General features: G+C 41.7%; 1 non-coding gene across 1 annotated transcript; it reads left to right on the forward strand.

The window, feature by feature from the left end:
- Window positions 1-1,678: 1,678 nt before the first annotated feature.
- LOC122702336 lies at window positions 1,679-1,782 on the forward strand. The gene has a single exon (XR_006343211.1). It is a non-coding gene; the product is annotated as a U6 spliceosomal RNA (small nuclear RNA).
- Window positions 1,783-7,470: the final 5,688 nt, after the last annotated feature.

Consider the following 7,470-nt stretch of genomic DNA (forward strand, 5'->3'; position numbering starts at 1 on the left):
TGAATCTCATTTTACAGACAGGAAAATTGAGGTACTGAGAACTTAAGTGACTTAAGTTCACAAAGAAAGCAAGAGGGCTAGAGTTCAATGCAGATAATCTGAGGATAGAAGCACACTTTTAAAAAGCTCCAACATTTGCAGGCTACAGAGTTCTGTATGAACTGTAAAATGTATAACTGTCTTTAATGTTTTCACCCAGAGGAAAAATGAGCAATGGGAAATACGAGCTTTAAGGCAAGCAAGGAATATGAGGACCCTCATACCTGGCAGATAACAGCTGTCATACTCACAGGGCCCTTCATATGTTGAGAATGGACAAGAGTACCTTCTGCTTTTTCCCCAACATTCTTTATAGTGAAATTCTCGTACAGTGAAATTCACATTTACTTTATATCTGCCACTGACATTACCACAAAACCAATTAACAAATTAACAAAAGAGATCAACATTTGGGCAATGAGTAATGGCTGTTTCTCTCTCTCATGGTGCCTAAGGGTAGACAAAATAAATGAAATTGAAGGATGACTCTGATTACCTGGACAGAAACATGAATAATTATGAGGCCATCAACAGCCCTTGGGCTGCCATCCATTGGAAAGTCAGTTCTTGGTACTAACCCAGCAGATCTGTGCAGCCAGTATGGCCAGACTGGTCTTGAGTCTGGAGGTGGCCATCTCCTCCTCTGAGGCCAAGGAACTGATGGCATTACTTGGTATGGCACGGGAGAAGTGGGCACATAGCAGAAAGAGAGATGTCCAAAGGCATGGGATGTATCATGGGCTGAAGACTGAGCCTCCTCCAGCTTTATCCCTTGGTACTCAGCTCATCAATTATCCCCAAGAGCAGCTGATGGAAGAAAAGCTCATCATGGGAATTGGAGCTGGGTCAGAGTTATAAAGCCTGGTCATATGTACTGGGTATAAAGTTCTGGATTCAGATTGCCCACACTCAAGTCCTGACTTGATCAATCCTAAAAGCTGACTCTAGGAAAACAAGTTAAGCCCAAAACAGTTTCCTCATCTGTATTGTCTGAGATTTAAATAAAGAGTGCTTAGCAGTGTCTGGTACATAGTGAAAACTCAGAAAGTATTAGTTTTGATGTCATAACCATAGAAATTGGTACAATTCTGAGATGCAACTTTTTCACATTTTGAAGTTCTGAATGCATCTTAAAATTTATGTGTTTTCTATAAATACAAAATTATTCAAAGACTTCAAATAGCCAAAGAAATCTTGAGGAAAAAAACACAGCTGGAGGTCACACTCCTTGACTTCTGACTTACTATATAGCTACAGTGGTCAAAACAGCATAGAGCTGGCACAAAATTGGGCTCACTCATGACCCACTCTTTGCAACTCAATGGACTGTAGCCCACAAGGCTTCTTTGTCCATGAAATTTTCTAGGCAAGAATACTGGAGTGGGTTGCCGTTTCCTACTCCAAGGGCTCTTCCTGACCCAGGGATAGACTTTGCATCTCCTGCATTGGAGCCCAGGAATAAACCCATCACTTATGGTCAATGAATCCAGTGGTCCCTAACCTTTTTGGTACCAGGGACTGGTTTCATGGGAGACCGTTTTTCCACAGACAAGGGCCAGGCCAGAGGGAAGTTGAGGTGGATGTGGATGGTTCGGGCAGTAATGCAAGCGATGGGGAAGGGTAATTAAGAGTCACTCATGTGCTCGCTTCGGCAGCACATATACTAAAAATTGGAACGATACAGAGAAGATTAGCATGGCCCCTGCGCAAGGATGACACGCAAATTCGGTGTTCATGGATTGGAAGAATCAATATTGTCAAAATGGCTATTCTACCCAAAGCAATCTATAGATTCAATGCAATCCCTATCAAGCTACCAACGGTATTTTTCACAGAACTAGACCAAAGAATTTCACAATTTGTATGGAAATACAAAAAACCTCGAATAGCCAAAGTAATCTTGAGAAAGAAGAATGGAACTGGAGGAATCAACCTGCCTGACTTCAGACTCTACTACAAAGCCACAGTCATCAAGACAGTATGGTACTGGCACAAAGACAGAAATATAGATCAATGGAACAGAATAGAAAGCCCAGAGATAAATCCACGAACCTATGGACACCTTATCTTTGACAAAGGAGGCAAGGATATACAATGGAAAAAAGACAACCTCTTTAACAAGTGGTGCTGGGAAAACTGGTCAACCACTTGTAAAAGAATGAAACTAGAACACTTTCTAACACCATACACAAAAATAAACTCAAAATGGATGAAAGATCTAAATGTAAGACCAGAAACTATAAAACTCCTAGAGGAGAACATAGGCAAAACACTCTCTGACATAAATCACAGCAAGATCCTCTATGACCCACCTCCCAGAATATTGGAAATAAAAGCAAAACTAAACAAATGGGATCTAATGAAACTTAAAAGCTTTTGCACTACAAAGGAAACTATAAGTAAGGTGAAAAGACAGCCGTCAGATTGGGAGAAAATAATAGCAAATGAAGAAACAGACAAAGGATTAATCTCAAAAATATACAAGCAACTCCTGAAGCTCAATTCCAGAAAAATAAATGACCCAATCAAAAAATGGGCCAAAGAACTAAACAGACATTTCTCCAAAGAAGACATACAGATGGCTAACAAACACATGAAAAGGTGCTCAACATCACTCATTATTAGAGAAATGCAAATCAAAACCACAATGAGGTACCATTACACGCCAGTCAGGATGGCTGCTATCCAAAAGACTACAAGCAATAAATGCTGGAGAGGGTGTGGAGAAAAGGGAACCCTCTTACACTGTTGGTGGGAATGCAAACTAGTACAGCCACTATGGAAAACAGTGTGGAGATTCCTTAAAAAACTGGAAATAGAACTGCCATATGACCCAGCAATCCCACTTCTGGGCATACACACTGAGGAAACCAGATCTGAAAGAGACACGTGCACCCCAATGTTCATTGCAGCACTGTTTATAATAGCCAGGACATGGAAGCAACCTAGATGCCCATCAGCAGATGAATGGATAAGGAAGCTGTGGTACATATACACCATGGAATATTACTCAGCTGTCAAAAAGAATTCATTTGAATCAGTCCTAATGAGATGGATGAAACTGGAGCCCATTATACAGAGTGAAGTAAGCCAGAAAGATAAAGAACATTACAGCATACTAACACATATATATGGAATTTAGAAAGATGGTAATGATAACCCTATATGCAAAACAGAAAAAGAGACACAGAAATACAGAACAGACTTTTGAACTCTGTGGGAGAATGTGAGGGTGGGATGTTTCAAAAGAACAGCATGTATACTATCTATGGTGAAACAGATCACCAGCCCAGGTGGGATGCATGAGACAAGTGCTCGGGCCTGGTGCACTGGGAAGACCCAGAGGAGTCGGGTGAAGAGGGAGGTGGGAGGGGGGATCGGGATGGGGAATAAGTGTAAATCTATGGCTGATTCATATCAATGTATTACAAAACCCACTGAAATGTTGTGAAGTAATTAGCCTCCAACTAATAAAAAAATTAAAAAAAAAAAAAAAAAAAAAAGAGTCACTCATTTGCCACCACTCACCTCCTACTGTGTGGCCGGATTCCTAACAGGCTGTATACTGGTACCAGTCTGAGACCAGGGGGTTGAATTGATTTATGCCAACAACAGATAATGGAGAAAAGGTAGTCTTTTCAAGTGATGCTAGGGAAACTGAACAGTTACACATAGAAGAATGAAATTAGAACATTTTCTCAAACCGTATACAAAAACTAAACTCAAAATGGACTGAAACATAAGACCAGAAACCATACACTTCTAGAAGACATAACATAGGCAGAACACTCTTTGACATAAATCACAGCAATATTTTTTAGGGTCTGTCTCCTGAGGCAAAGGAAACAAAAGCAAGAATAAACAAGTGGAGCCTAATGAAATAGAAATGATTTTACACAGCAAAGGAAACTATCAACAAAACAAAAAAGCATCCTACTGAATGGGAGAAATGATATGATTGATAAGGGGTTAATATCCACAAGGTATAAACAGCTCATACAATTCATTGCCAAAACTCTCCCTGAACAACCTGATTAAAAATTGGGCAGAAGACCTGCACAGACATTTTTCAAAGACACACAGATGGTCAACAGGCATATGAAAAGATGTTCAACATCATTAACCATCAGAGAAATGCAAATTAAAACCACAATGTGATGTCACCTCACACCTGTCAGAATGGCTGTCATCAAAAAACACAAATTACAAATGCTGGTGAAAATGTGGTGAAAAGGGAACCCTTGTACACTTGCATTCAGCCACTGTGGGAAACAATATGGACATTCCCAGAAATACTAAGAATTGTTGTGTGATCTAGCAATTCCACTCCTGGGTAAATATCTGAAGAAAATGAAAACACTAGTTTGAAAAGATACGTAGTTCATGGCAGCATTATTTACGATAACCAAGATATGGAAGCCAGATAAGTGTCTGTCAACAGAGGAATGGATGAAATAATTTTCCATGGCATGTGCCAGTCATAAACAAGAATGAAATTCTGCCAATGAATATAACAAAACATAAACAGACTCACAGATATAGAGAACAAACTAGTGGTTATCAGTAGGGAGAGAGAGGGAGTAAGTGGCAAGATAGGGATCAAGGATAAAGAGGTACAAGCTATTTTATATATAAAATAAATAGGCTACAAGATATATTGTATAGCACAGAGAATAAAGCCAATAGCTCATAATAACTTTAAACAGAGTATAATCTATGAAAACATTGAAGCGCTACTTGTACACCTGAAACTAATAAAACTCTGTAACTAAGCTGCTGCTGCTGCTAAGTCGCTTTAGTCGTGTCTGACTCTGTGCGACCCCACAGACGGCAGTCCACCAGGCTCCCCGTCCCTGGGATTCTCCAGGCAAGAACACTGGATTGGGTTGCCATTTCCTTCTCCAATGCATGAAAGTGAAAAGTGAAAGTGAAGTCGCTCAGTCGTGTCCGACTCTTAGCGACCCCATGGACTGCAGCCTACCAGGCTCCTCCGTCCAGGGGATTTTCCAGGCAAGAGTACTGGATGGGGTGCCACTGCCTTCTCTGGTAACTAAGTATTCAGTTCAGTTCAGTTCAGTTGCTCAGTCTTGTCTGACTCTTTGCGACCCCGTGAATTGCAGCACACCAGGCCTCCCTGTCCATCACCAACTCCTGGAGTTTACTCAAACCCATGTCCATCGAGCCGGTGATGCCATCCAACCATCTCATCCTCTGTCGTCCCTTCTCCTCCTGCCCCCAATCCCTCCCAGCATCAGGGTCTTTTCCAATGAGTCAACTCTTCGCATGAGGAGGCCAAAGTATTGGAGTTTCAGCTTCAGCATCAGCCCTTCCAATGAACACCCAGGACTGATCTCCTTTAGGATGGACTGGTTGGATCTCCTTGCTGTCCAAGGGGCTCTCAAGAGTCTTCTCCAACACCACAGTTCAAAAGCATCAATTTTTCGGCACTCAGCTTTCTTCACAGTCCAACTCTCACATCCATACACGACCACTGGAAAAACCATAGTCTTGACTAGACGGATCTTTGTTGGCAAAGTAATATCTCTGCTTTTTAATATGCTATCTAGGTTGGTCATAACTTTCCTTCCAAGGAGTAACCGTCTTTTAATTTCATGGCTGCAATCACCATCTGCAGTGATTTTGGAGCCCCCAAAGATAAAGTCTGACACTGTTTCCACTGTTTCCCCACCTATTTGCCATGAAGTGATGGGACCGGATGCCATGATCTTTAGTTTTCTGAATGTTGAGCTTTAAGCCAACTTTTTCACTCTCCTCCTTCACTTTCATCAAGAGAGTTTTTAGTTCCTCTTCACTTTCTGCCATAAGGGTGGTGTCATCTGCATATCTGAGGTTATTGATATTTCTCCCGGCAATCTTGATTCCAGCTTGTGCTTCTTCCAACCCAGCGTTTCTCATGATGTACTCTGCACATAAGTTGAACAAGCAGGGTGACAATGGGGCTCAAATATATGCTATAGATGAGGATACGATGGCAGGTTGTTGCTCAATGAATGGAACAGTGGCTTTTGCCAATCCTTCATATACACATGCACTTCTCACCACAGGACCTTTATATATGCTGTTCTTTCAAGTTCCCCACTCTACTTTCTTCATCTACTTAATAACTTATCATTCTTTAGTCCCCAGAATTAACACGATTTCCTTAGGAAGGTCCTCCCAACTTACCTGTTTAGATTAAAACTTTCTAATATTACCTGATACTTCATTATAGACCCAGTCATAGTTGCAGTTGTGTGTACACTACACAAAATGTGGTTACTCTCTGTCCCTTTCAATAGACTCAAAGCTCCATGAGAGGAAAAGACTATATCTTGTCTTACTCACCCATGTTTCTGTTCATCATGGTGTCTGGCACAGAGCAGGAGGAGAAGGTGTATCCTTTATGAGAATAAATAAATAAATGAATGTGTTCTGGAGACATCATGGATCCAGTTTGGAGAGTCTGGCATCTCAATTTTTGTGTTGTGTTGGTCGCTCAGTCGTTTCCTACTCTTTGGGACCCCCATGGACTGTAGCCTGTCAATCTCCTCTGTCCATGGGATTCTCCAGGCAAGAACACTGAAGTGGGTTGCCATGCCCTTCTCCAGGGGATCTTCCCAACCCAGGGATCAAACCCAGGTCTCCTGCATTGCAGGCAAATTCTTTACTATCTGAGCCACTGGGGAAGCATACATTTGAATGAAAATTAAATTGCACTAAAAACTAAGCTCCATGAGGACAGGAGTCTTGTCTGCTTTGATCTGTGGTGATCAAGCACGCACATGTTTCAAATAATAATTATTTCTGTCCTTGCCACATCTCATCTCTACTATCTTTGAGAGTCATGAAAGCAGGTATTATATCCTGGCCCCTTGTAGGACAGTAAGTCATAAATCTGCAGCCAAAGCTCAGACTGGTTTTGCAAGCTTCAGCTCAGAGAGTCCATCTCTCACTGATATTGCATCTTAAATTAGACAGTGCTACGTGGTGTCCCCACAGACAATTTAACATGTAGGTAATATTCAAAGTTGGACTCACTGTCCCCCTAAATCCTCACAGATCAAGCTCATTGAACAATGAATAAATGCAGGTTCCTTTAGTACCCAGGATCTCCCTCTGTGTCGCAGTTTACCAGAAAGTTTACTTCATCCTCACATGGTGTTATCATAGTGGCAGAGAATAAAGTGTCCAGGTGGCATGGAGAGGTGAAAAGAATATGGACTGGGTGATAAACTAGTTTGGGTTCAAGTTCCAACTCTATTGAACACTATCAAACAGCAGGGACTTCCCTGGTGGTTCTGTGGTTAAGAATCTGCCTGCCAAAGCAGGGGACTTGGGTTCGATCCCTGGTCCAGGAGGACTCCACATGCCACAGGGCAACTAAGCCTGTGTGCCAACTACTGAGCCTACAGGACTAGAGTCTGTGCTTCA

The sequence above is a fragment of the Cervus elaphus genome, chromosome 10 (assembly GCF_910594005.1).
Source record: "Cervus elaphus chromosome 10, mCerEla1.1, whole genome shotgun sequence".
Taxonomy (NCBI): Eukaryota; Metazoa; Chordata; class Mammalia; order Artiodactyla; family Cervidae; genus Cervus; species Cervus elaphus.